The following is a 27,948-nucleotide window of genomic DNA, read 5'->3' on the forward strand; positions in this document are numbered from 1 at the left end:
ACCTGGTGTGAAGTGCTAACAGTCCACATTCCTCACAACTTACACTCCAAACCTCCCAAGCCTTGGCAATCTGAGGTTTTGATATAAAGCCACTAGTTAAATTGTTTCTTCTGAAAAAACCTACTTTTCTTACAACTAGAAGATGCTTAAAGGGAATGGGCACCGACAATGCCAAAGTCATGGATTCAATCCTGTATGGGCCATTCAGCCAGGAGTTGGACTTGATGATCCCTGTGGGTCCCTTCCAAATCAGGACATTCTGTAAAATCTGTGAACAAAGTTTCATTCTTACCATTCTGAATACACGATTCATCCAAGACAAGAAAAATGGGACCTTGATGAAGTTCTGTTGCTGGAGAAGGCTACAGCATATCCTAGCACTGCTGGTACCTTGTTAGGCTGGTGGTAGGTCTGTATGGATCTGAAACAAGAGCCAGGGAAGCAGTTGGTCTCTACATACTCAGGGCAGGAGCTGACAAATTGAACACCTTGCAACATCACGTTCCTGAGGAAGCCCAGCATGTGAACATGGGCACATTTGAGTATCAGGTAAAGGAGAAGGTTATCAAGGTTACTTTCTAGAGCTGAAGTTGGCAGATGAACAGTTTTTACACAGCACAGCTTTACTAGCAGGACTGCATCCATTCAGCCCAGCAATTTAAGAATCTTAGGAATCAAAGTTGTTAACTTGTGTAGACGTTGGGGTACCTAAACAGGATTGAAACAGGCTTGGATTTGTTCGCCAGAACAAGCTAAGGTATTTAAACACACTGACATTAAGGATTCACACAAATTTAATGGGACCAGTTTTTAAGTAAATTGTGAAAGTAGTTTGTTGTTTGAGGGTTTTCTTTGTGTATATAGTGTAAAATATAAATTTCTATACCATTCCTATACAAGCACTTCCATCCCTCCTGGCAAAACCCTGATTAACATGCCAGGACTGCCATGTTTCTACAAGTCCTTTTTGTATAGTCTGACTGCAGCTCTTAAGTATTTAGCCTGCTTTCACCTCACTCCTGCTTTGCTACTCTCAGCTATTAATCCCCAAAGTAATAATCCCTGACCTGAACTTGTTCCTATTTCTTTCTTGCTTTGCCTCAGGTTATTCACTTTCCACTGCTACACAACTTCTCATGGAATAATTTCCCCTCCCAAATGTCTTCAGTAACACTGTCACGCAATAATTTCAATGGAGAAGAAAGAAATAGAAGTATCCTAAATTTACATTGACATTCCAAATAATAAAGAATATGATGTTTTCAGTACTCCAGAAAGCTGCCATTCAAGACACTGACCCAATTTCCTTTTCAAATGGACAAATTAGATTCCCTTTAATCCTCAGAAGACAGTATGGATCCAGAATTTCCTTGAGAATTTTGATGATAGCAGGCTTTTCCACAAAATGGGTTTGGTTTTTATATTGTGCACAGTTTATTTTTAATGTCTACAAAGACTGTTGCAATTAAGACTCAGGAGATTCAGAACAGATGCCCAAAAACCTGCAAAGAATATCCGTGGGAAAAGGCCTTTACTTAAAAGAAATTCCTTATAGATATAGAAGATTTTAAAAAAAAAGAAAAGAAAAATCTTCTTTTGGCTGTTCTGCTTGAAAATCATTAAAAAAATTAAAATTCTGTCAAAAGCAAATAGTTTAGATTTATAAGTATCTTATTCCATCAGTTGGTTCAATTAGAATCACACTGCTTCAGTGACTTCTATGAAAGTCAGCAATTCTATTTCCCCAATTATTCAAAGAGTCCATTTCATTTTTGTCTTATTTAAATAACTACTTCAAACAGAAATTAAAAGCAAGAACCTAAGAACCCTCCCCCCAATCTATTACGCACTCAAAAGTAATCAAGTATTGTAAATGGACAAGCATATCATTGAATCATGAAAACAGAAGTCCCCACTGTATGTGAAGAACCATGGTGAGAAGATAAAAGCTTCCAACTGTTGGCTATAAAAACAGGCAAAAAAGCCTTCCAGAATCTACTAAGAGAATAAGAAAAGGAAATAGGCTATTGTCTCCTACTGTGTGGAGGGGCCTGGGGGGGTGGGGGAACAGCAATGAAACAATTCTCAGGTCCTACTTTTTGTGTACAAAGCTAAGAAAATCTCAGAGGAAATTACTTCCAGAGTCAGTGATAAGTGCTGAAATATTTCCAGTGGAGAGCAGGGTATGAATCCTTATTTTTCCTTTGTGGGTGAAGAGGTCACTAATGTGAGCCCAAACAGACCCTTCGCAAGCAGCAGAATGCTACAGAGAGACACCAAGATCTCAGGAGTGGTGCTTGCCTTTCATGGTTAAATGAAAGTCACTCGTGGAAGCAAGCCTCTTGTTAGGTGCAGGCTCAGATCTCTCTGTGCATAGCAACTACATTCAGTCTGCTGCATCCATCTACTGGGGAAGGATGAAAAAAATGAAGTGAAGAGTTATTCTCCCAGAAAAACATGAAATAGAAAGAAAAACTATTTTTAAGGACCAATTTGTTGTTGTTGCTACAACTTGTGAAGCCACAGCCTCTGATCAACCTTGCCTGCAACCTCCTGGTGGGAAACTGAGTATCAGTAATGGAGAGGTGAGAGTGGGAGAGCACCAAGATTAAAGAACTTCCTTTGCTGTCCAAAATGCTAGAAAACAAAACAACATGACAAACTGTTCCAAATACTTTCTTATTTGTTGCAAACATTTAGCTGTGTACTTAGCACACTTCTGCCTTACAAGAAATTCAGGAAAGCTTTGGGATTTGTGATGTTACACCCAGTCTGAGCAACGCTGAAGGGAAGACTCTTTTCCTGTGCCTGAACAAGGAGGGAAGAAAGCATTCAGCACCCCACAGCTCCCTACAGAGCTCGTCTTCACTGCACAGCACAACAAACTCTTACTCCACAACTCCTCATCTCACTGGGGTGCCTGAAAATGGGTCGAGCCTTTGATGGTGTTTCCTTCACGTCTTAATCCAACAAAGCATGGGAAGCCAACCATGCCCCCACCTGCTATGCTCAGGCTGATATGGTTAAAGAGATGCTGAAGGCTAGTTGAGGAGATAAAACCCAGGAATAGATATACATATATATATATATATATATGTATTTCCTAATTCCTTGAGGTGCTTTTCGACTTGGATCAGAGCTGATACAGTGGGGCTGAATCAAGAAAATAGTCTCTTTGGGGGTGCAGTCCTCCTTGGAGACAGCAGCACAAATACTGAGAAAATAAATGATCCAGAGCTGATTAACTGAATAACCTGCAGCTTTTAACAGGACCTTTAAAAGGTGCAACAGTGTTGCCTGGTCATCTTTAAAGAGTTGCATCATCAGTGTAGCTCGAACCACAGCAGCCCTGGCTGCTGACTCAGACTTCCTGGCTGTGGTGGGCAGCAGAGGCAGATGTGGGAGCATCACAGTTCCATCTTTGCCCCATCCTTCACTGGGCACATCAGGTCTTTAGGATGCCCATTAGCATCTCCTGCCTCTGCACTGAGCCAGAAATTTCCAGCCCCTCAGCTCTTGAGGACAAACGGTATTTCTTTGTAACATTCTCCGTGGAGTCAGGAGCCTAAGACAAGAACAGACAGGAACCACCGCCATCCTTCACGAGAACAGTTTGGGCCATTTCTCTTCTAGATATTGCTGCATTCCAAACAGGTCTTTCCAGGAAAATCCTGTTCCATTCCAGACCTTAAGTCTACAGTCTGTGGCACTTAATATAAACTTTGATTTATAAAAGTATAGCCAAAATCACAAACCCTTGAAATCATCCAAGAGACCAGTTCAAAACTAACATGTGAGCAGAGGAACAGATCCCTTGCAGCTTACAAAGCTTCTGTATTTACCCAAGAGTCTTGGGAATAAAGAAAATGCCCTCTACACATTTGCTGTGCTATGGTCCCAAATACTTGCCTCATCTCTAGCATTTCAAGAGAGGTGCCTTTTCTTTTCCCTGCCCTCACCACCCCCCTGCCTCTTTCTTCTTCCTTGTAAAATCATCATCTGTACAACATCTTTCATCAGTTTTGCAGGAGCAAAATATTACCAAAACCACAAAGCACAGGAAAAAAGTAACCAGATTTCAAGACCTTCTATATGCAATATAGAACAAAATAAAGTAACTATGCCAAAATGCAAACTAAATCCCACCACTTAATCACAACCTGGGAAGGTTTTCATGATGTAATCAAAATAAAAGGATCAAATTAAAAAAAAAAAAATCATAACAAACGCAAAATTTGAAACAGAAATATCCAGAGAACTTAGAATTCAGTTCTGTAATTCACTCATGCAGCCTGAATTTTTATTTACTTCACATTTTCTGGGAAACGTCAATGTTTACTTGATGAATATAGATACAGGTAGAATCAGACCTAAGCCTTCCAGTTTGCTCTGACATTGCCCCCTTAACAAACATGACTCAACTGTGGATCCCTAAAACCTGAGCTCATAGAAGAAAGCTCTGGGCAGGAGTTCAAGTGGGCTGCCAGTCAATAGCTGTGGTTTTTTACTACAGGATCAATTATTCCACCATCATTCTTGGTGAACGCACAAGAACAGGTTTGGTGGGAACTCTGCAATTTTTCAAAGTACTCCGTTCCAGCACTGCAGATGCTATGCTGAAACCAATGTCATTGCTAGCAAATGGCACAAGTGCCAGAATAAAGTGCCATTTGACAGATGGAAGTGCAGTTTTGTTAAAAAGGTTCTTCATCTTACTATTTTAAAAGCAGACTTCTTTCTCTGTTACTCATGTATGGCAAGCCAGTTACATTTTATCTGAACAATTCATCTGGTTCTCAAGTCAGATTTATAGCGTAAACTTGCAGTAGCATAAAAAATGTGAGGAAGATGTCACTCTCACAGTTTTCCTATAAAGCCAACACCCTAAACACCATACCAAACCAATGCTGGAGCCTCCTCCTGTGTAAGCAGTCCCAGTGAAAACAACTGAGTCAGAAATGTTCATGTTATGAACACAGCAGAGAACATATTAACTGTGGTCTACACCATCAAGAAGGTCATACAAAACACAGCTTTAAGCTGCTTTATAACATACATGAGAATAAAAGGGGGGGGGGGGGGGAATCATTGTCAGAAAGTTGCATGTCAGTCTAACAGACTTTTCTTCCTTTTTTTTTTTAAGAAAACAGATACAGCTGCTTTGTTCTTTTTATAACTCCTGCACTTATTTCCAACTGCTATAAAATAAGCCCAGTCTTCCACTAGTTTGCTTATTATGATTCTTTCACCCTTTCTTTTTAGTGCAGATTATTCAGAACATTTTAGCTTCAGGGAAACTGTTCTCATCATCTTTCCTGCCACGCAGAACTAGCCAAAAAATATAAATGAAAGATTCACTAGGGCAAATTTTCTATAAGTATAAGCAACATCAATATTTCAATGTCTGAAAAATGTGGCTATTCTCTTGCCTTGAGTATGTTGTTAGAAATCATTGGACTTTAATGGATTCAAAATTTCTTGCCAGATTCAGTACATATCTTTCTTACGAAAATTCATAGGGGGGAAAGATATTTTTCTTTCTAAACAATATTTGGGGACTAAGAACCTGCTCGTGTTTTACAATATACTGGTGGTAGTGTAGGTGGAAATATGACTGCTGATCTTTTCATCATGGTCCTCAAAGACTGCTGGTTTCCCAGGCAGTTTCAGCTGTCACAGTTGCTTAGAGTCCACTGAGCTGTTTTTAGTTACTCATTCAAATATTCATAAGAACCGAGGGCTGCAGTTTGCTGTCTGGTAACAACTTCATTTTCCGCTCACACTGAGCTCGTCCTTGTGGGCTGCCTTTTCCCACTCAGATTGGCTTTTCCACAGCCACGTGACCCTTGAAGGATAATGGAGCTTCCCTGGGAGCAGGCGAGAGAGGCATGTTCTACCTTTTATCTTTGCTTGGCTGCATGATGAAAATAATTGCAGAAGACAGTTATGGATTACCAAAGAGACATGTGAAATGATCAAACCTGTATCAAGCATTGGTTTCTGCTACTGGAGAGAGAACATACTTTAATTATTTACCTCGCAGGACAGCTCACACCTTAGGATGGCCACATTTTTGTGCAAATATTTACTTGACAATATTGTACTTGAGCAGAGTAATGAAAATAGGTGTAATCTCATGTAACATCCCTGGGAAAGACCAATGGCCTGTGACATTTCTCTGCATGGGGGAAATCACTAGAGTGCAACATTTGTATTATTTCATTAAAACTCTTGCTAAATAACCCTTCAGGGCAGCACAGTTTTGCATTTTTAGCTAAAGGAAATAGCTGAAGAAAAGGAATCCACAACTGCTGCCAGTTAATAATAGTGTGTGGTAGGATTTCTCAGAGAAAATACTACTTAGCACACGTGAAAACGCAGACACACTTCAATTAACACAGTATTTACAGGAAGCTACACAACATCCTGCAGTTACGAGGGCGGCTTCCACCCCGTCGGGTATTTCCAGAGCCAGGAGAAGGCACAAAAGAGGAAGCCCAGGCACCACCCCTGGCTGGGCTGCTGTCATTGCTGCTGTCTCACCTCTGTCCTCTCACTGCTTTGTACCAACAATTTTCCTGGAGGAGCCTGTGGGCAGCTCCCACGTTATCACCCACACAGAAGAGGACGAGCTCCTTCCAGCTTCATCTCTCCATGAAATTGCAGTCCAAATTATGGACTTTCCAGAGAGAATTTTAATGTAACTGGTAAGCCTTTCCCTGGGTATCAGTTAAACAAGCTACAGAGGGGTTTTTTGTGCTTTATGGAAAAAGGTTTCATTTCTGTCAATACATCGTACTAGAAATACAGCATCTTAAAATGATCATCCACTTAATTACACTGTCATGACACTTTCTTTAAAGATTGTCTCCTTCAAGGCTTAGATTGAAAGTGTTTATTTACACACTTACTGAACATAAGTACATAATAGCATCAGACAGCAGGGAAGTCTTCTGGATAAGCTACAACCTAAATCTTCCCTGTCTGTCCTGTTCCACTCCGGATTCAATGGGGAAAACAAAACAAAACAAACAAACCCTCTTGCAGGTTAAGCAAAAAAGATGATGGTTTTGAAACTAATGAATGATAAAACCACCTTTGAAAGAAAGCAGGGGGAGTGGGGAAAAAAAAGGAGTCCAATAACACCATTTGTTTATATTAGAGAAACACCCCCTACTGCAGACACTGTTAAGATACTGTCAGCGTTTCTATTATGATCCCATATTTCAAAGGCTTATAACCTGGCCATGAGAAGTCACTTTTAAAATTGAATCCAGAATATAGAGTGAGTTTAGCTACATTCAGTATATTATTGTCACCATGTGGACACCAAAAATAGGTAATAGAAATAAATAAAAGAAAAAACAGCTACAGCTAAATTAAAGCGAGGTGTATTGAAGAGCTATCAATGCCAGAGGCATCTCAGGCCCAAGTCACTCAGGTAACCCCTTGTTCTGTTGTATTTAAGACAAAAGAGTGGACAAAAAAGTACATTTTTTTCTGGATTTTTGGTTTGTATTGTTTCTTTTTTGGTTGTTACTATAGCTTCCATTCAAGAACAAGAAAAAACCTAAATAAGCAAATCATGCAAGAGCATTATAAAATACATTAAAACCACAAACAAGGAATAAGCACCAAAATAATCTCTGCTTCTGCAGCACCTGCAAGATTTATTTGTTTCTTTGTGGAGACAGAAGGAGCAGAAGCTGTTTAGTCGAAGGAGGGGGCAGGGAGGGCCAACTTGCTGGATTTTGACCTTTGATGAAATCCCTTCAGCCTGCTCTCCCAAGCTATTTTTCCTTCAAGTTTTTTTTCTTTGCAAGGCTTCTGAAGAGCAAAGGTTAATGAAATAATCTGAGTGAATGCTAACATATGCAACGTATGTACAGAAAAATGCACATCCCATTTTTAACATTTCTCTGGAAACAACTATGGCCTCTTATAGCTGCAATTTTGAAAGAATGCAATTATGGTATAGAATTTCAGCTACCTTTGGGCTGAGGCCTCTGGAGAGATGCAAAGAATTAGTGCATTGTTGTGTGATACATTTGTGAAATCATGCCCCTAACATTCTCCTCTAAAACTACAGTGCAATTCCTCCCAGCTAAAAATCATGTCTGTCTTTCCTTTTGTTTGTAAAAATGTCTCTTAACAGCCTAAAGGCTTATTTTCAGTTTCCAAAAATCAAAGATGCACGTCAGCTAAATTAGCATTAACTAATGCAGCTAAAGAACTGCTCTGCTGATGACAAGAAGCACTCACTGGGAATCAAGCACCGAAGGTGACAGATGTGGTGGTGCGGGTCTCCTGGAGAAGAGGGAATCTCACAGATGAGGGTTCTCCACCAAACTGGCTTGTGCACACTGGTCAGCTCTGCCAGCCTTTTCTAAGTTTAGGTGTGAGCAGAGATAAAATGTGAGGAAAGAGGTTGGACCAAAGCTGATTGAACAAGCCTAAATGACAGGTAAATCTAACATGTAAAACTGCACCTCTCATCACCATCAGACCTGACTCCTGGGGTGTTAAAACCAATGACCTTTTGCTGTTTTCCTTCATGCAAATACCAGTGCACCCAGGTATTAAGTTCACTGGCAGAAAGGAAGTCCAGGTATTCCTCTCTTTGTGCAACTGGCTTGATGATTCTGCATCAGGAATATAGTTGTCCCACAGAGCTCCAAGTCTAACATGGCTTAGGCTTATCTTATTGACAGGGCAAAATGAAGGCATGCAGGAACTCAGAGACCAGATATATTGCTCAGAACAGCCTAAACTTCAACCATGAAAGCTGGAAATCCACTTTACAACCAAATTGTTCCTAGTATCTGTTTTACTTCAGCTATGCTTCTGCTGAAGGTGTTTGTTCAAAATATATTTACAGCACTGATATTAATGATACCTAATGAAAGAAAAAGTCAATTACTATCATCAAGTCAGCTCCTTAACACCATTTTGAGGCCATTGGATTGCAAAGTAACTTCAGAAATTTTGCTTTACCTGACAGGAAAGCCTGACTATTACAGGCAGCTGGTCAGCTGCTGAGGATACCTGATTGCTAAAGACACCATACACATTCATAAAGCCCCAGAAGAACAAAATCAGCATCTAGTAACTAAGAAAAACAAAATTACATTTTCATCAAGCAGCATCACTGGTCACTAACACTGCCATGCCTAAGCCTGCAAGAACTCAGGATAAACACTGGGATTTGAGTGTGGCACAGATGCTGTACTTAGGTGCACACCAGGACTTTGCAAGGCACACGCGTAATGAGGTGAGCCTTCATTTTGCACTATTCCCTGCACATCAAGCCTGCAAATTTTCACCAAGTCTGTTCCCAGTTTTCCCAGACTATCAAGTGGTTGCAGGTTAGGTGCTGAAGTGCAGTGCATAATTATTGACCCAGATATTGCCTACCAGTTTTAGCCAGATCCTGGTTTGGTCAGAGCTCCTCTTTACATTGAAAGAGGAAGGAAACTCATAAACCTGTTTAAGCCTGAAGATTTGTGGCTAAAGTCTGTTGTGGGTCTTCAACACTCTGTGAGTCCACAGGATCAGTTGAAATTTCAGCTTTCTTAGCTGCAAGAGCTCGGAAAAAAAAAAAAATATATATATATACACACACTCTGAGACCCTCTGCCCAAAACACTACACCAGCAAGACTACATTGCTTTTTCTCCGCTTTTACCTTCTAGGCACTGCTATAGTCTGAGTACAGCCTGCAGAACACAGAGCTCTTCCCTCCTTTAAGTCTGTATTTTCCGATAGAGATAAAAGAATTCCCCTTACACCAACTTTTCAGGATGTATCCTCCTCAATACTTGCATGAGGTCTCACAAACTCTGAGCAGCCTAGTCAAACAAAAAAATACTTCATGTTTTACATAGTAAACCAGATTTCCCATGTTTTCAAAACAGTTACCTGTGAGACACTTGATGTACTAATAAACAGCAAAGCCGTCTCCTTTCAATCCCCCACGTATGGCACAACATATGCATTACATCAAAGTTTCTTCCTGCAGCATCTTCCTTCATTTCTAACAGAATTTACTAGCAGCAGCCTGCATTATTCTTTAATAATGGTTAAAAAAAAAAAAAAAGAAACTCAAAACTATGCACTGGCAGAATCCCAAAAAATAACTATTTGTATGTAAATGCAAGAGTCTTGGAAATTTTCATTAATAAAAATATCCATGCTGTTACATACGAAGGCCATAACCACTATGATGTCTTTTCTTCACTTACCTTGGCAAAAATAAGAAGGGGTGGAAATTTAGCCATGGTAAACAAAAGAAAAGAGCTTGGGTTGACTTTTTATCTTAAATGATAGGTATGTAGGTAGAATGATTATTAAAATTTTCTGGTTGGTAAAGATTACACTTTAGCAAGTTAATCACAATAGCTACATTTGCTTTTTCTTTACACTTGATCCTGAACCAAAACACTGAATCATGATTGTGTTGCCCAGCTTATTAAAAAAAAAATAAAATAGCATAAGGCACAGTTGTAATATAAAGAATACGCCCAGGAATACTGCAAGGGTCAGAGTACAACCCTCTTGTTTCCATTTAACAGCTGCAGCCTCGCTAAGAGCAGCACTGGCAGAGCACAGCCCCAGCCAACACGGGTGTTGGGTGTGCTGTGTGTGCCGAGCCCTGGCAGAACCGTGACAGACATCCCACGGCTGTGGGAAGGATGCACAGGGACCAAACCCGGGCTTGCACCTGGCAGTCTCTCAGGAGATGGGAATTACACCCGTAAACTGTGTTAGATCCCTGCACACCCCGGCTGCACAGAGTACAGGGACACAACCGAGGACCACCTCCAGCCGACCCCGAAAATGACCAAACAAAACCTAGCCAAAAACACAACCCAAACCCCACCCTCCAGCACACCCACATGCACAATAAACACAGAAGAACCCATGCTTGGGGAGAAAACTGCCTGGGCAGAACAAGGCGTTTTCCAGCACCAACAGCAAATCCTACAGTAAATCCTAAACCCAGAGCGCCTGCCAGACATTTAATTTCTCCTCTTTTACAAGATTTTCGAAAGAGAGACCACGGGGTTTCGGCCGCTCAGCCCAATCCGCGGTGCTTCCCTGCTCCCTCTCAGGCCGCCCTTATCCCCCCGCACAGGTTTTTCCGGGAGAGGCGGCGCGCGGCTTCCCGGGAGCGGCTGCCGGAGCCCGGCCCGACGCTGCCCCCTGCCCGCGCTCCGGGGCCGCGCAGCCCCGCCCGCCCGGCGCGACGCACCCGCGGCTCCCGAGGGGCTCTTCCCAGGCCTTCCGGGCATCCTTTCCTTGATAAACACCTGAAGGGTTTCAGGCTTTTCCCCTGAACAAGGGAGGAATAGGAAGAGCAGCTCAAAAGCTCGCTCCTCCCCTCCTTCTCCCCTTAGCTCCCATCTCTCTCCCCTGTACCTGTTCATTTAGAGACTGACTTTCAAAATTATGTGGGAAAATAAAACTTTAGAGAAGCTTAGCTCCCCACCATGCAACAAGTCCAAATATTCCCAACCGCAGCCAGAAAACATTGCTGCTGCTGTGCACCCTGTCATGCCATAAACATCTCCAAAATCCACATCAAGTGGCCTCTTCTCCCATTTCCCCATTAACAATTGCTAATGTCCTAAAATATTTGATTAGTATATATTGGATTTTATAGTACTTTAAGACTTTTTTTTTTAAGCTAAGAAAATTAGTAGTCAGAGCACTGACTGAAACACAAAGCAGCCTTACAGGAAGGACACCTCCTCCAGCAGGAAGGACAAGGGACCCTTTGGGACTTTCACCTGTGCATTCTCCAGAGCAGCCTCTCTGCAACAGCATCACAATAGGCAGCACATGCAGCTCTCCTCATCTGCTCATTTGCACTCTGCAAATACACAGTTTATGAAATCCAGTGCCATCACCACCTCATAGACTTGCACAAAATAAACTCTTGAATAAATAATTACACAAATCTCTGCTTTGCTTCCAAACCAAGCACAAACAGCTCCCAATCCTGATAAAGTTTGCTAAACCAACCTACTGAAGCTGCTAATCAGCCTGTTCGTGCCATTCACCAGCTGCAATTAATTTCTGCAAGCAGCTGACATTAAAACTGATTTACTGATGGTCCTGCATGGCCCTCCCTGCTGTCAGACCCAGCAGAGCCTCCTGTGTTGCCTGTGGGTGCTTTGCCATGGGCTGCACAGGCACAGCTGGGCAGGGGCTGAGCTCCTGGGACACCAGCTTAGCTCAGGGGACAGGAGGAGATAACTGGAAATGAAGCAAGACCATCCCTGTGCTCCCAGCATTGTTCTGGACAAACCAAACCCTCACTAATACTCTGCAAAGAATTCCTCCTCTCCTGGAAAGAGGGTTTCAAGGAGTTCAGTCATATTGGTGATTTTCTTCCCAGTAACTACAAAGTCCACTCTTTCCTCCATTTTTGGAAGACTAAGTTATTTAAATAATTAAAAAAAAAAATAACTAAGAGCAGGGGTGTTCCCCTCCATTTTTCTTTTGTTTTTAAATAAAACCAATCAGCATCTAATAGAAGGCACATCTTTACCTCAGCAAAAGAATCTCTTTCCCCATATTTAGTAGGAAAACTGAGTTTTTACCCCATTTCAAAGGATCAACAATGTTATCAGAAGAAAATCTCAAATGACCTTTAAGATCAGTTTTATTATTCCAAGGGACATTTTCAATCTCAAACCACTACAGGTTGTTCAGCTCTGATTTTCTGAGAGGAAGATCAGCTGTACAGATAAAGGGATGTTTGCTCCAAAACAGCAGTGATCTGAGTTTCCAGAGCAGTCTCATTATCAGTGCAAGGAACAAAGAGGATTTCTTAAAATTACCTGGCAATTTGTTCTGAGGTTTGATCCTTTGTACTTCACTTAAATCCTACTTATTTTACTCCCATTTTAAGCTGATTCCACACAATCTTAAAAGAGACTTTCATTCCCTTCATTTTACACATTTTTTGATTACTCTGTTCTTTTGTTTCTAAGTTGGGTGAACTGGGTCTCATCAAAACAGCTTAGAAACCTGACAATAAGAGAATCTGCCCTTAAATTGCTCTAAATGCACTTTGTAATGAGTTAGTCCTCTTAGCAGAAATTCACTTTAAGAAGGATACTAGGAGACATCAAGGTGTCCAGACTCAAGAGGTGCAACAATGTTTTCACTCTGCAGCACTAACAAGCAATAGACCCTGCAGGCAAAATAGCTAAACTCCTTCAAAACTCTTCTTTCCAACTCACAGCTACATTTGAACAAACCCACAGCACTGGAGCACGAACTCAAGGAGCCTTCTTGTTTTGTGCCCTTACCTAGGGGCAAAGGGAATGGCAGGGGCATGGCTTGGGCCAGTGAGGCTCCACCCTGGGCTGATCTCCATAGCGCAGCACAGCCCCCTTTGCCAGCAGAGCAGGGGCTCCTGCAGGGCTGCACCCCTCTGTGTGACACAGCAGGGCTCTTACAGGGGCAGAGCACCCTCGTGCCCTTCCCTGGACACAGTCTCACCTGGAACACACCAGGGCGGTGGCAAGGGGGAGCATCATCACTCCAATCCCTTACTCCTGGACCATTTGTCAAGCAAACCAGGTTACTCTGAACTACAGGGCCTTGCCTAAAGAATCAGACTTAGATCTGACACTGCCTTCCGCTGCCATGCTCCCTCCTCTACTGCACATTCAAATATAAAACAGAGAGGTCCAGTCCTCCTGGCCTTGTGCAGAAGTGGAAGCTCAGCTCATTTATTGAGGTCTCATTTTCTTTTCCCCTCATCTCCCCTTTCCCTGTATTTGAAAAGGAGAGAGCAGTGCTCCCTTCAAAGAGGGCCTAAAGTTTGTAAAGTGGTTCACGAGGCTGAGACAGTAAGGATTGCAAAGGGAAAAATTTCATTTTCTTGTACTTGTATTGATTTGATCTCTGTGTACATTTGTTATGCTTGAGGATACAGAATACCTCCCATACGCAAAGTTATTTGGGGAGGCCAAGATGACGTATTATTTTAATCAAAACATCTGGGAAGAAGTTCCACTCCAGGAAAAGTTTTGGTACATCAGCAACAGCAGAAAGAATGAATGGCTGGTTGAAGAACAGAGCTGTTCCAGGACATCTAATTAAAAACAAAAAATCTCAAAAAACAAGCTAATTATTGGTCTTCCTACCACAGGAGATGGGTTCTTTCCAGAAGCATTGCCCAGGCACACGAGGTTCTGTTTGTTTCTCACACAAAAGACATTTAGCACAAGATACTGCTCTGAAAAGGTAGTTAAAGACCTTCACTTCACTATTTGTTGCTAGTCATTGAGCACTTCACCACTGTTGCCATCCTGGGGAGCCTTCTAAAGCCATTGCCAGGTCACAAATTCAGTTCTGAAAAAGACTGGCTCAGTCTTTATCATAAAACTTTTCATCAGCTGAATATTTCAACGTGTTCATTTCCATCATAAGGAAGCATTAATGGTGATAAAATAATCAGTCAGCAAAAATTCTATTACTTATCCCTTAGTAAATGTGATCATTACATCCTCACTCAAAAGTTTCTCATTTCCTGAGGGATCAGAACAACTATCAGCTAAAAAGCACAGAGAAGGTGCAACTGACACCCATTAAATGCATATAATCCCATTGCCGTAGAGAAACCCCACAGAAACTGCACCCTGAATATCTGTTTCAGGTAGGTGGCTTAAAGTATTCTTGCTTTTATTAGGATTAAGAACAAAAAATGTAGCAGGGAAAGATAAAATTGTATAACACAGCCCTTCTCTTCTGCTCCCTCTTGTATTTTGCCTTTCTGTGCATTGAAAATTTATTCTTTTAACTGGATTAGTTAGTTAAAATGCACAGTATTCTTTTTAAATGGCTCTCCATATTTCTCTCTATGGATTACTTTGAAGCACAACATGTCTATTCTTTTGAATAGATTCACTCTCTTCACAGGTGTTCATTAAAGTGTGCTCAACTCTAATCCCCTTAGCATTGAAGTATGCAGCTTTTAAAAAGGACCCAAGCTAAACCAGCATTGCTGAACTCTTCAGTGCTGAAAAATTGAGATTTTCAAAAGGAAAATCAGTGTCTTAAAGACCACACATTCTCCTCCTGAAACAAATACTGACCTACTTAGTAAACCAACTTTTAAAAAGCCATTTTATGTTTGACATTCACAAAGGAGAAGAGCCACAGCAGAATACAGTCAATCTGTAAATCTCCCCTTGTTGGTGAGAGTACACAGTGGAAAACCCACCACCCTATAAATAGTAGAGGTGATTTTCTCAGCATCTTGTTTACTGAAAAGCTGACGTCATGGAGGAGAAAGGTTGAATAAATAACCAGCTCCTCAGATGCTTTCCTCAGTACTCTTTGCAAACATTTACAGAGCACTTGCAAGAATGTAGTTCCTCACACATCACCCTTCCCAAACTATCCTAGATTTTGTCCAGATTAAGTACCACTAGGACAGGTCCACATCAGCAAGTATTTTGGCACAGCAATGAATCAGTAGGTGAAAGTGGCTGGTGCTCCACCCCCTGACACCTCCACTATCTGTATTTCAGATTTGCCTCCCTGTAGGTTTAGTCTGGCCCTGGACTAAACACCCTCAGTGCACATGTGGTTTGATGCTTTCACCTCTCGGGTCTCCTCCCAAGAGGCAACAAAGCAACATAAAAATTGCATTCTGGCAGTTTTCCTCATGGTTGTGCTGACAGGAGTCACCCAGAGATGCTGGGCTTGAGACACAAACTGATGGGTCTGTGTTGCCCTTCAGATGCAGCTTTACCTGTAAGGGCTTGAAAACTTTTGGTTGGGGGAAACATTGAGCCCAGTTAGTGAATGTGCCCTCCTAAGACAGTCATTACCAACAGCACCCAAAATTAAAAAGCAAGAACCACCTCTTTCTAGTTTTCCTCAGATATTGCAAGATTTTGCTATACAGCATCTTCATTGACAGAAATGGATGGAAAGACAGACAAGCCTTTTGAAAGTTTCCCTTTTTTTGTAACTGTTCGAGTATCTCCTGCATGTGCCAGTTAGTTTAGGCTGGCAATCTGAAACATGGCAGGAGGCATCTGCTATATGTGCCAATAGAGTTTTGCACTGCAAATTCATTTTATAATTCAATAAACATTCATAGGCCTTAGTGGAGTGCATTCCCTGTAGGCAGCAGCAGCAGCAGTCATCCCCCACCAGTTTTGAAAATAACCCTTTGTAGTGCACAGAAAATGCTGGATCCCTTTAAAACTGAATTTGTCTCATTTCAAGTTCTTTTTGTGTCCTTCTTTGAAGACTTCAAAGCTCTTAACAAATATTAAATACGCTTCTCTTATTTGGGGAGATTATTAAAATACCCTTTACAAAGAGGGTAAAGAGACAAAGGCAGAGTCACTGCTAAATGCTGCATGCCATTGGTAGGAGAGGAAAACAAATGGGGAAAAAAAGGAAAAATATAGTAAGAATCCTCATTGATATCCCCCAATTTTATCAGAAAATGCTGTCCTGTCACACAGATTCAGGCAAAAAGAGAGCTCAAGCACCCACAACCATCACCTAAATATTCCACACTGAAACAGGGTAACTGTCTGCTCAAAGGATATTTATGTAGCTTACATAAAACCACACTAATCAGCCTAAACAATCCTTGCAGCACAATTGTCACCTGCCTTGCCTAGGTAGGGACCTGCTCCAACCCTGTGCAAAAGGCATCACACTTTTAACTCACTCTTTCTGACTCAGCAGCAACTGTGAAGCAAATAACCCAAAAGAACAACATCTGGAATTAATGGTTCTGCAACTGTTGGGTGACCTTGCATTAGAGATGCTGAGATCTTGATCCCTCAAACATGGTCTTGAACTGGTGTGGTCACTGCTACAGGCGAGATAAACTCATGAAAGAGATGCTTGTGCAAATGTACTCTGACCAGGATATTCAGACACATGGACGATTCCTGTTGGAGTAACTTCACTGATGACACTGGTTCTTCCTTGTGATTTCGGGCAACTGCAGCCAACTTTTCCATGCAGCTATTGAACTGGAATTGTGCCTTCTGTACTGCACTGGAATCTTTTACATATGCGTAAAATATATATGGACAACTGTTGTGTAATGCTACAAAATTCACAAGTGAATTGGAATTTCCAATTCTATGGAATTGCTAAAGATTTTGCTATCTTGTTGCATTCCCAAAATATGGGACCAAAAGGTCCATTTTCTCTACATGTTGCATAACACTGCTTGTCAAGAAAGCAAGAATACCTTGTTCTTAAAGCAGCGTCGTGCTCTGATATTTCATGAAAAACAAGCAATTGACATTTCTTAAATCCATATATTTCATTGACATTTTGATGAACTGACTTAACCTTATACTGAGTCTTGATTCCTGAACTTCAAGTTCCATAAATAAACAGACCATTTTCTTCCCAACCATTACGTTCCCAAAGCAAAGCTCTTTTCCAGTGCACCCTGCTATGCTCCTCTCAAAAAATCTTTGGAGAAATCAGTGCATTTCTTGTCATCAGTCTCCATTTTCTTCCATGCACTGAAAAACTGCAATTTCCAGAAAGCAATGCCCATAAGGTAAAAACCTAATTGTAGATACGGTCAACAAAACCTTCTGAAGAGGATCAGATTAACTTGAAGAACTAACAAACTACCACAACCTTTACGAAACCAACCCAAGGCAAATACTTGTTTTTCCTGTTGTCAGAAATGCTTCCAAGGAACATAAAGAGAAATATTGATTTGTGCAAAGACAGCTTTCCAGCATAAAGCGCTCACCTGGACCTGCCGGCCAACAGCTTACAAAACAACAGTGTAGCAGAGGCTTTTGTTGTGTTCAGAACTGTCCTAACAAGGTCATTCTCTTGTACTGCACCCTTTGATAGTGTTCCTGCTTTACCCTATTTAATCTGATTACTGAAATAAAAGTATGAAACCACCATTCCAGACAGGACAGAAGTACAAAATTGTCTGTTTCACAACAGTGCTACTTCACAGAGCTCACTCCTATGAATTTCCTTCCTAATTTTTCAGGCTGAAGAAGCACAAAATGTATAGGGATTCCTGATGTTAAGCCAACATCCCTGATCCAGCAGAAAAATGTCTGAGCAGCTCTTTGCTGCATCAGTGCTCACATCTTTTCTAACTTAAAATGTGCATGTTGGTTTTGCTTCTCAAAAAAATGTATTAACTCTAAATCCATTTAAAGCAATCCAAATTTTAATTGGAAAAGTAGGAAGGAATATCTCTCTGTAATGACACAGGTTAAAAAGAAATTTAAAATCACCAGTATGGAAGAAAAATACCCCAGATCATAAACTTTGATAGGTTTTTAATTTCTAATAGGAATTGAGCCAAAAACTTGCCTGTCTAAAATAATAGCCATAGATTTATTATAAGTATGCCAATAAAACATTTTCCAGATAAATATGTTTCAAATTATAAGAAGTATTTGAGTCACTGGAGAATTTAGTTCTTTTTTCACTCCAATTACTTAGAAAACTAAAATGCATCTGCATTTTGCTTCTCATTAACACAGCATTATTAATCATTGCAATATTTGCTGTGTATTTAAATATGTAAGCACTGGTATTTAACTATATAAGATGATCAAAATGAGCAAGCTTAAATAAGAAAAAATATCAAGACTATGCCCTTTCACCTGGAAATTTGTTCCTGTAGATACTCTTTGAAATGCTATCGCATTTTAATATCTTACTGAACAACAAATTAAACTATATCTCTGCTGTCAAAAGAAATTAAATCAATTGACCTTTATGCTTGATTTAAACACAAAATATCAAATATAATAATAAAAATATCAGAGCAGAGCTCTAATGGCCTAAATAATCACAAGCATTATATTTAGAACTACAAGGAACAGAAAGAAACATTATTTATACATATTGGTTCAGTAGCTAAACACTAAATTCTAATTATGGCCATTTGTTTCTTGTTTAGAGCTATGGAGGTGAAAAAATAGTCTTTAGTAGGATCATATGAAAATATTATATATGCTTTATTCAGAGGCTGAATGCAAGTCTTGTACAGTGCTCAAATTCTGGATGTACCTTCAAATTAAGAGCTAAATTGGACTTCAGTGGGGTTTTGACTTCACAACACAAATTACTCTAATGATACTAGGGTATCTCAAGTCCATTCATCACAGACCGCATCTGCAGAGGGATTTGATTAGATCTCAACATAAACTGAGATTTTACCCCATGGATTAATTTATGAGCATTTTTTGCTTAAGTAGAGAGAAAGCAGATGTTTTGTGTGTTTAGAAAACAGTAAACTGAAAACAATCTTCCCCTCTCAATCTATATATATAGGGTCAAAAAAGGGCTACATACACCTCACCATGGCTGTTGATTTATTTAGATAAAACATTCTCTTAGGAAGGAATTGTTGGATTCCTTTTACAGTTCACCACAATCAGGCATCACCAGAGCCAGCACATTATAGAGTGCAGAGTTTAGAGAGTACATCCTTCTCAATTTCCATGCTGGTGTGGTGCTACTCACTGACCTCTGCTCCCCAACAGAGAGCCATACCCTGTCTCTTGACTAAGTTTGCCTAGAACATCCTTCTAAGTTGTTTCATAAATTCTTACAGAGGAAATTTACCTTTTCACAGTAGTGTAACAAAGTAAGACCAGTCAGCATTTGGCAGATGTTGTTAATAGTTTGCCTAAGAAAACAGAACTCCCTGTAGTCATATTCACTCTGTGGTGTGCTCTTTTCATCCCCCTTAGCCCACACTTTTCCCCATGGGCTGCAGAAGGTTCCTAGGTTACACTGACTACAAGCCAAGATATTCCTGATACACACCTCCCATGCTTTCTGTGTTGTTTTTTTCTTTTCCACACTTCTGGCACATGGTGAATCAAGTACAGTGCTTAGACTCTGTTCGATGGAAAGATAATGATTTCAAGAGGCAGCAAAAGAGTCTGGAACTGATTTGAAGCCAGATATCTTCAGATTTTCTGCAGATTGCTTTTCTAATTACAGCAGAAGTAAACATTTTCCTCCTGGCATGTTCCCACCAAATGCTCACTGAGACATAGAACTGCTAATTCTAATGGCACCATCCACTAATTCCACATACTCTCTCATCCTTGAAATGGAAAAGGAAATTATCACATATCCTACTTAGGATAAGCCAGGCTTTTGCTCCTTTTGATATCTTTGCTCAGTGGCTTCCCTGAGTCTAAAGAATTATTGAAATTGTGTATGAAAACCCAATTACTGCCAAAGCCAGCAACTACAGCAGCTTTGCCACCTGCCACACACAGCACCAGCAGGGTCAGTGTCCTCTTTTTGATCTCTCTGAGCTGGACTAGGCTGGTTGAGGAGCTCCAGATTCACTCTCCGCCTCCTGAAGGCAAGTGAACAGAAAACTTTTCTCCAAGAGCAGAAAGAGGAAGAGTCAGCCCTGCTGATGGATGGTACCACATCAGCCAGGCCATGAAAACTCAGAGAGAAAGCTATGTGTGTGGGAAACCAGGACAGGGGGAAATGATTAGTTAACTCATTTCAGCAGAACATTTGCTCTGTTTTCGTAAAGATACTCTACACTCCCTGCAGCTGCTCTGACATGCTCTCCCAGAGCTCTGCTTCTGCATTACTTACACGACAAGTCCAAACTCCTCAGGCTCCCTCCAGTAGGAGGGCCAGCCTTAGCAACCTTTGCTGCCTTCTGCTTTTCCAGCTGTCAGGCAGCAGCAGGAATTCCATCCCTACATACCTCTGCAGAGTGGGATTTTGCACCTGGCTGACTCCCAGGGACATCCATCGCCACTCTAAGCAGGGAGGAAAGCAGTGGGTAACAGCTTTGCCCTGCAAATTGTTCTCTCAAAGATACTGACATTTTTGAATTACATACATCTTGATGCCATCAGAGCCTGCAGGGCAACAACTGAAATGATCAGAAAGTGATTCCTCAATTCTCTGCGTGGCTGGGAGCCAGGAGTAGGCTAGCTCCACATGAATCGTTTGCTTCACTTGAACCAAGCTGCAATTTGACCAGCTCTGTTTTCTCAAAAGGAGAGATTTGCTGGTTTTAATCTGTTCCAGACAACAAATGAGATGAAAGCAAACATATCTGTCTCTAGACCAATTTGCAGGTTTCCTTGGCTTGTTCTAAACATTAGACCACTCTTATATTCCCCTCTACAGACATAATCACACACATGTTTACAGTTCACCTCAGACCTTCAATCTCTGTAATTTACCTAACCTTACACACTAACATGCCAGATAGAAGAGCATTACTCCTTCAGCTGACATCCTTTCAATAAGCACAGCTTTTGAAGCTCTGGATTTGGCACTAAGTACGGAATTCCAGTGATCATTTTCAAAGCCACTTCTTTTACAATTTTGGTACATATTACAAAAAAAAAAAAAATTTAGACAAAAAAAAAGAAGAAAAGCGAATTAAAAAGGGGAAAATGAAACACAACCAGTAACAAAGGATGTGTCCATTAAAGCCATGCAAAATTTTCTCTACATGGAAAGTTTTAAACACTACCCTAATTGCATAAGTAAGACTCTAGTGAGGTACATAGACCTGGCTGTCTGACTTGATCAGCATAACTGTTCATCCTGGCTGTTTGGCTTGATAAAGCCCACTCACACGTGGGACAAGATCTCAGATATTCTTTAATATGTTGCTGTAAAGACTGCTAGTAAAAGGGAGAGAACAATCCATCTTTACATCTGCAGGTGGTAATAGGCTTAATGTATAGCAAAGATGACTTCAGTCAGCCATTAGGGAAAGCTTTACAGCAGTAGGGTTAATTAATAGAGACAAGAGATTGTGATGTTTCAATCCTTAGAGGATTTTAATTACTGTTTAGGCAATATCAGACAGGGATGGGTTGCCACTACCAATCACACATCCTACAATTCTGTGTATCTGTATTTGGATGCAGAAGCTCCAGCAATTACCTCAGTTTATCCAGTAGGCATTATGGAGCATCACTGAGTATGATATGGAACATCACCAGATTAGTTAATGCATGGTAATTCATTAGCAATGAGAAGTCATGGGAGAAGCAGACTGATGCATTGGAATTGAGCACAAGGCAAATGTACCCTTGTGCACAATTTATCACTCTGCTAAACTCAGCTTAATTTCTGTTAGAGCCTCTAAATGCCCTCTGGCCCCACAGCAGGGTAGGGAAAGAGGGATCCAAGACCTGTGTGCCAGTTATGGGGTACTTTTAATTAATATTTCTCATTTTTATTCTCAACTTGTTTATTCATATCAATTTATAGCTGTCAACATAGCAGCAAACAGTAAAATGCTTGGACCAAGCTGAATCATGTCCTGCAGAGGGCAATGCAGAAATGTAAGTAAAAATTTACTTAGGTCTTTGGATGTGACAAGTTTTCTTCGGATTCCCCTGGAGCTCTGCCTCTCTGCCTTGATGCAAACGATTTCTCACCCACAGAATTTATAAACCCTGTCAACATTTCCAGGAATGATACTATATTTCTGCTTTTCTTTTTTCTAGCTTCTATCTAAAAGATAAAACAAAATAAAATCTTGGCGTAGCTCATACCTACCAGTCACATTCCAGCAATCAGTTGAGACTGGCAGCAGGGTTTGACTTTTGCTAATCATTCAGAGATGGATTACCATCAAGTACATGGCAAAAAAAATCAAGAATAAATACCAAAGTGTCTCAGATTCTCAGAAAATACATCCTCTGAATGTTCTTCATCAAAATGTTACTGCCTCCGCAAGTAAAACAAGCCTGACTCAAACGTGAGCACTGCCTGCCTACTGCAACATGCAGAATGCTTGACTCCAGCATTTCCCTGAATTACCCCATAACTGAACACTAGAGAGCAGCCTTTCTCCAGCGTATTAAGAATTGCACAGTGCTTTTCCCTCTGCTTTCTGGAAGAAAATTGACCCTTATTCTAAGAATTCAGTGTTCTCCACAGAGGAAAAAAAATCAGATGTCTGATCATACCAGACTGAGCCATAAATCTTCTAGATAGCATAATCATGGCTTTTTTTTATGGATACCAGCTGTTGATAGTTTGCACCCAGCCTTCAGAAAGTCACACGTTTTTACTGCAGACTTTATTTTCTAATCTGGGTTATTTGTATTAATGCTGCACTAAAAAAAAAAAATCCAAAACAACCAGACAAGGCTCCAAAGGGAAATTGAAATCAGTAAGAAAATGTTCCTGTCTGTTTATATCCTGCAACCTCAATTTAAAAGGGTTAAAGAATACAGTGAATTTATAGCAACACTGAGAATTAGACCAAAGAGTCTTTAGTGCTAACTCTTCTCAGTACTGTCTGCATTAAGCCCACCAAGCGTAGGCTTTGCACTGAACTAGCAGCACTGGAATCTAAAATTCCTTTCCTACCTGCAGGTTATCTGTTCATCAGCACTGGCAGATCCCTAAGGGCTCCTCTACAGTCGCCCCCTCTGCTTGGGCATGTCTCTGACAAGGCCTTTTGTAGGACTGGGGGGAGAGTGTTGTATTGTACTTCTGCAGGGCTGGCAGAAAAGGATACCCATTAGTGCTGCTCATAACAGCAGTCTGTGACACAAAACCTGTCCCCTGAGAAATGCAGCGCGGCTTTCAGCTCATCTGCTGGAGCCCTGAGTCACCAGAGTGAAACACCACCAGTTCTGCTTCTGAAAATCTGCTGGCAGCTTCATTGCATTTAGAATAACTTTAGTAAATATCATTCAGTTCAAGACACGCTTTAAAAGGCACAGAAGAGAAAGACATATCCCTCTCTTATTGTAACAGAGAGGTGTTCTATGCCCAGGTAATGATAATTTTTACATATCTGATATGAGATCCCACTGAACTAAGGTGTATAAATGTACACTACAGCTATATATATGTATTCAAAGTGGCACTTTCTACAATGCCTTACACTTTGGCACTTAAAGGAAGTCCCAGTGTTGATAAGAATACTTACTGGCTTTTAAATCATGATCATGGTTCACAATTCATCACCCTGACCATGAGATAACCTACACTCAGGCAGCAGCAAAGACAGAAGCAAATATTTTCAATAGCAAAACATAGGTGGCTATCACTTCTGTTCAAAGGGGAGGTTATCAGATGCAGACTTAGTAAGGGAATTACTCTCTTCAGTGTTAGAGAGTAATAGGAATTCCTCAGACCTCTGCCCTCACATCACACTGTTATTTCCATTTGTTCCCTTGTTCTGAGTTGCAGTTTTCAGTCCAGGGCACTGTATTTTTGCTGAGTGCCTCTATGTTGCCCAGTGCAGGAGCCTCAGGGGACCCCACTTTCAACTGCCCTAAAAATCCTTAGAACAGATAGAAATAAATTGTTGGATTGGCCTGCTCCACAAGCTTCCTATGACACATATCAGGTTAACTGATACTCATCTGTATTTAAGCAAAACTTTTTACCCAAATGAGCATCACTGCATCATGAGCACCTAAGTCCCACAGCAAGGCCAGATTTTGCCCATTTGCAAGGATATGTAATAAACCACTGAGGATTCACTACAGACTGTGTCTGATGACCTTGTTGGCCAATAACTCAGTTCAAATGAGAAATGTATTTAGGAGCTTACCTCTTGGAAATAAATACACCAAATTTCCGTATTTTGTCATCCAGTTCCTTTCTTCCCGAGAATAAAACTGAAGAAGAAATTGCTAAACCAATCTCACCCCAGGGGAACTCCATATAGAAAGAAAGGGAGGAACCAGAACCAGCCCCAGCAAGGTCTCTACCCATGGCCAACCAACAGAGGAACCCCTCACTATGTGCTAAGCACAGCACATATGAAGAGTCCAAAAAAAAAAAAAAATCTATGAGGCAAAAAGTATAGGAGAATGAAATACAAGCAGTGAATTATGTAGTGATGGATGAAGCCAGGGGGAAGCCAAGACTAGAACCAGAGAATTCTAAATGGCTTATAACCCTGCTTGTATCACATGACCTTTGATCCCTTTGGTACTAATGAGCCAATAATATTGATAATATTTAAGACTCATTCTCTTCTTGTCTCAAATACATAAAAGTAAGAAAATACATTGCATATACCAGTGAGCAGCATTCTTTAATTCAGAGTTCCCAGTACCTTCCTGGTCATGAAACTACTGAAACTCAACTCATTTTTAATTCTCCACCACGCAAAGAAACAGCAGACATTTCCTTCCTTCTAATTTGCATAATTTTAGTTCTACAGTAATTACTATATGTGAGGAAACATTTACAACAGTGTAAATATGAAGAACTGTGGCTATTTGGTTTGAAATATGGAAACAGAAGATAAAAATGGGGTACAAGGAAGAAAGAAATAAAATGAGGTTTAATAAAATAAGTTTTGCCTTAAGTACTCACTCATTGAAACAGGAATGTTAAACACTCTCAGATTAGTCAAGTTTCAAATTCAAATAAAAACTTTAAATTAATTCTTCAATTGTAAAACACAAAGCACCCAACAAAGCTGATAGGATATTACCCTGTAAGGACTGTAACTCCTCTCGGCAAATGAAGATAGCAAAAAATAGTTGCTTGTTGTTAAAGCATTCTGCAGTGGAGTTGTTTGGTTTGGGTTTCTTAATGTAAACAAAAGAACCCACAAAGTTACTTTTGTCATTTTCTTTCTTTCCTGCTCAGCACATTTGGTGCTGGATAGCAGGAACTCTGAACCAGAACACCACTAATCCAAAGTCTTATTTTCTTAAATTGCAACAGCATTTTGAAGTATCTCAGCTTACAACGATCAAAAAAGATCATACACAATAGGTTCTCCAATGAAAAATGCAGATTGGATTAAATTAAAATATCCCACAATAAATGTCTTTTCACACTTAAAAGATTCAATCATGTCACTTTTTAAATTTATGTTAGCAGGAATAACCATAGCAACCTTATCAAGTATTCTGGCAAGGATGAAACAAAAAAAGTCTGATTACTTCTTTTGCTTTCATTCAGGATGAAACCAGTAGACAGAAATTCTGCTTCATAGCCAGCTGCTAGAAATAACTTTGCTAAATTCTACGTATACATGAGGAGTCCTTCATTAGTTCAAGCAGTCCTAGGCCAGGCTAAAGAATCACAGAAGAACCATGTCAGGTGTCTCTCAGGCTTAAAGTTCTTCTCCAGAGCTAAATCCCCTCTGATATCTGTTCATATCCAGGACTATAAAGGTGCAGGTCCCCCTTCTCCAGTTCGGCTGTCAGTTCAGTTATACAATCTGCACAGGGACTGATCTTTCTTAAACAGGTGGGGTTTGCACCAAAAATATTACAGGCCAAATAGCAACTGATGGGTAAGATCATGATCTTTTGTTGACAGTACACTGAAATAGAAAACCATTCAAGACCCATCAGGCAACGTTTAAATTCCTGTTCTGATTTTTTCTTGACCTTCTTTCACCCCTTTATATGTCATTCATTGCCCATGCTCCCTTTTTTCTAATTTGGCGTTGCTTTACTGCTTTGTGACACAGGTAGACATCTGTTAAGTATTTTCAGTAGTAGATACACATGAAGAAATGCTTTACTGAAGGCTGGCAATAACAATAAGATGTTAAGCTGTGAAATCTGGCAAGACCATATGTGCTCAATGAAGACAACTTCTTTGCAGAGACAGCATGAAAAGTATTCCTCAGGTCTCTTCCATTAACAAACAGAAGAAGCCAAGACAATGCAGCTTTCAACCCAGGCTACCTGAAGGCAAGGAAGATCCCTGTCAGCTACAAGCATGCCCTGTATCCTGTGGTGCTTTTTTCTTCATGACTTAATATAAGATTATCAAAATCATCAGAGAACAGTGCATTATATTACAAACACTTTGTTTACTTTGCTGTACACAATGCTAAGGACATGTAAAACTGTTACAGGATCAAGGCCAAAATGTTAAATATTTCTGTATAACATCCAGATTTGTTTCAGTTAGTCTTTAGGACTTTTGTAACTGTAGGTTCTTTCAGTAGACAGAAAAATGTTTATGTGCAGAAAGTTGTTCAGTCCTCCTTATGCCTGAATGGAGATCTTGTCTTGCTTCATCAAGTGGGAAAAGTCTGGAGAGACTTCCCCCATACTTTAGTGCTTCATAGTGTCTAAACTCAGATGGGATATCAACCTAATGCCTCAATCTCAGTACAGTTAAAAGCATCAGTCACTGTTCTGCTAACAGCCTATGTTAATCCATCAATATCTGAAACCTGTACAGCAAGCCAACAACACAGGAGCAAAAAAGATGTCATCTTATCAGATGAAAAGGAACACAGGCCAACCAGACACCATTTATAGAGAATAAGCACCAGAAGTGACAACTGAAGCCAAGACTCCTGGAGGAGGGAATGTTGTTTTGTCCTATAATTAAATTCACCCTCCCTTTGCCAAGCTCCCTAATCCTGTTTTGAGTGGGAGTCATTTTCCAACAGCGAAAATAATATATATGGAATCAAACAACTTGCTTCAGGCAGAGCAGAGCAGGAGGGAAGGGTGGGAAGCACACCCTTCAAATAGTTTCCACTCCTGCTTTCAGCTCACTGACCTCAAGCTGTTGCAACGTGAATCTCAGAACAGGCTACAAGGACCTGCTCGACCAAACAGCCCTCCTGCCACGGGCTCCTTGCTGCCAGATGGCTTCCAGGGAGGAATACTTCAGGGGAGCAGGAAAAGAGACAGCCTGATAGTACAGATGCTCTGTTGTTTCACCCAAAATAGCCTCATCCTTACAAGAGAGCCTTTGAAGTATGTGTACAACCAAGGCCCTTGAAGGTATTCAGAAGTCTCAGAATTAGGCTTTAAGACTGGACACCTATTCCCAGTGTTTACCTTGCCACCTATTTCCTTTGCGGTTTTGAAGAGTCTTGGCTCTGTCGCCCACATGTATCACAGCATTGATGGAATTTCCCTATCCCAAAGGGCTGATGCATGACACAGACACTCCAAATCCTGGGTGACTTATTCACCAGGGAAG

At 40.7% G+C, this 27,948-nt stretch overlaps 1 protein-coding gene across 1 annotated transcript in view; it reads right to left on the reverse strand.

Moving 5' to 3' along the window:
• Positions 1 to 27,948, reverse strand: part of EPHA4 (EPH receptor A4) — a 239,238-nt gene that overhangs the window by 207,282 nt on the left and 4,008 nt on the right. The gene's annotated exons all lie outside the window — the stretch shown is intronic.

Source organism: Coloeus monedula (assembly GCF_965178545.1).
Source record: "Coloeus monedula genome assembly, chromosome: 10".
NCBI classification, from domain to species: domain Eukaryota; kingdom Metazoa; phylum Chordata; class Aves; order Passeriformes; family Corvidae; genus Coloeus; species Coloeus monedula.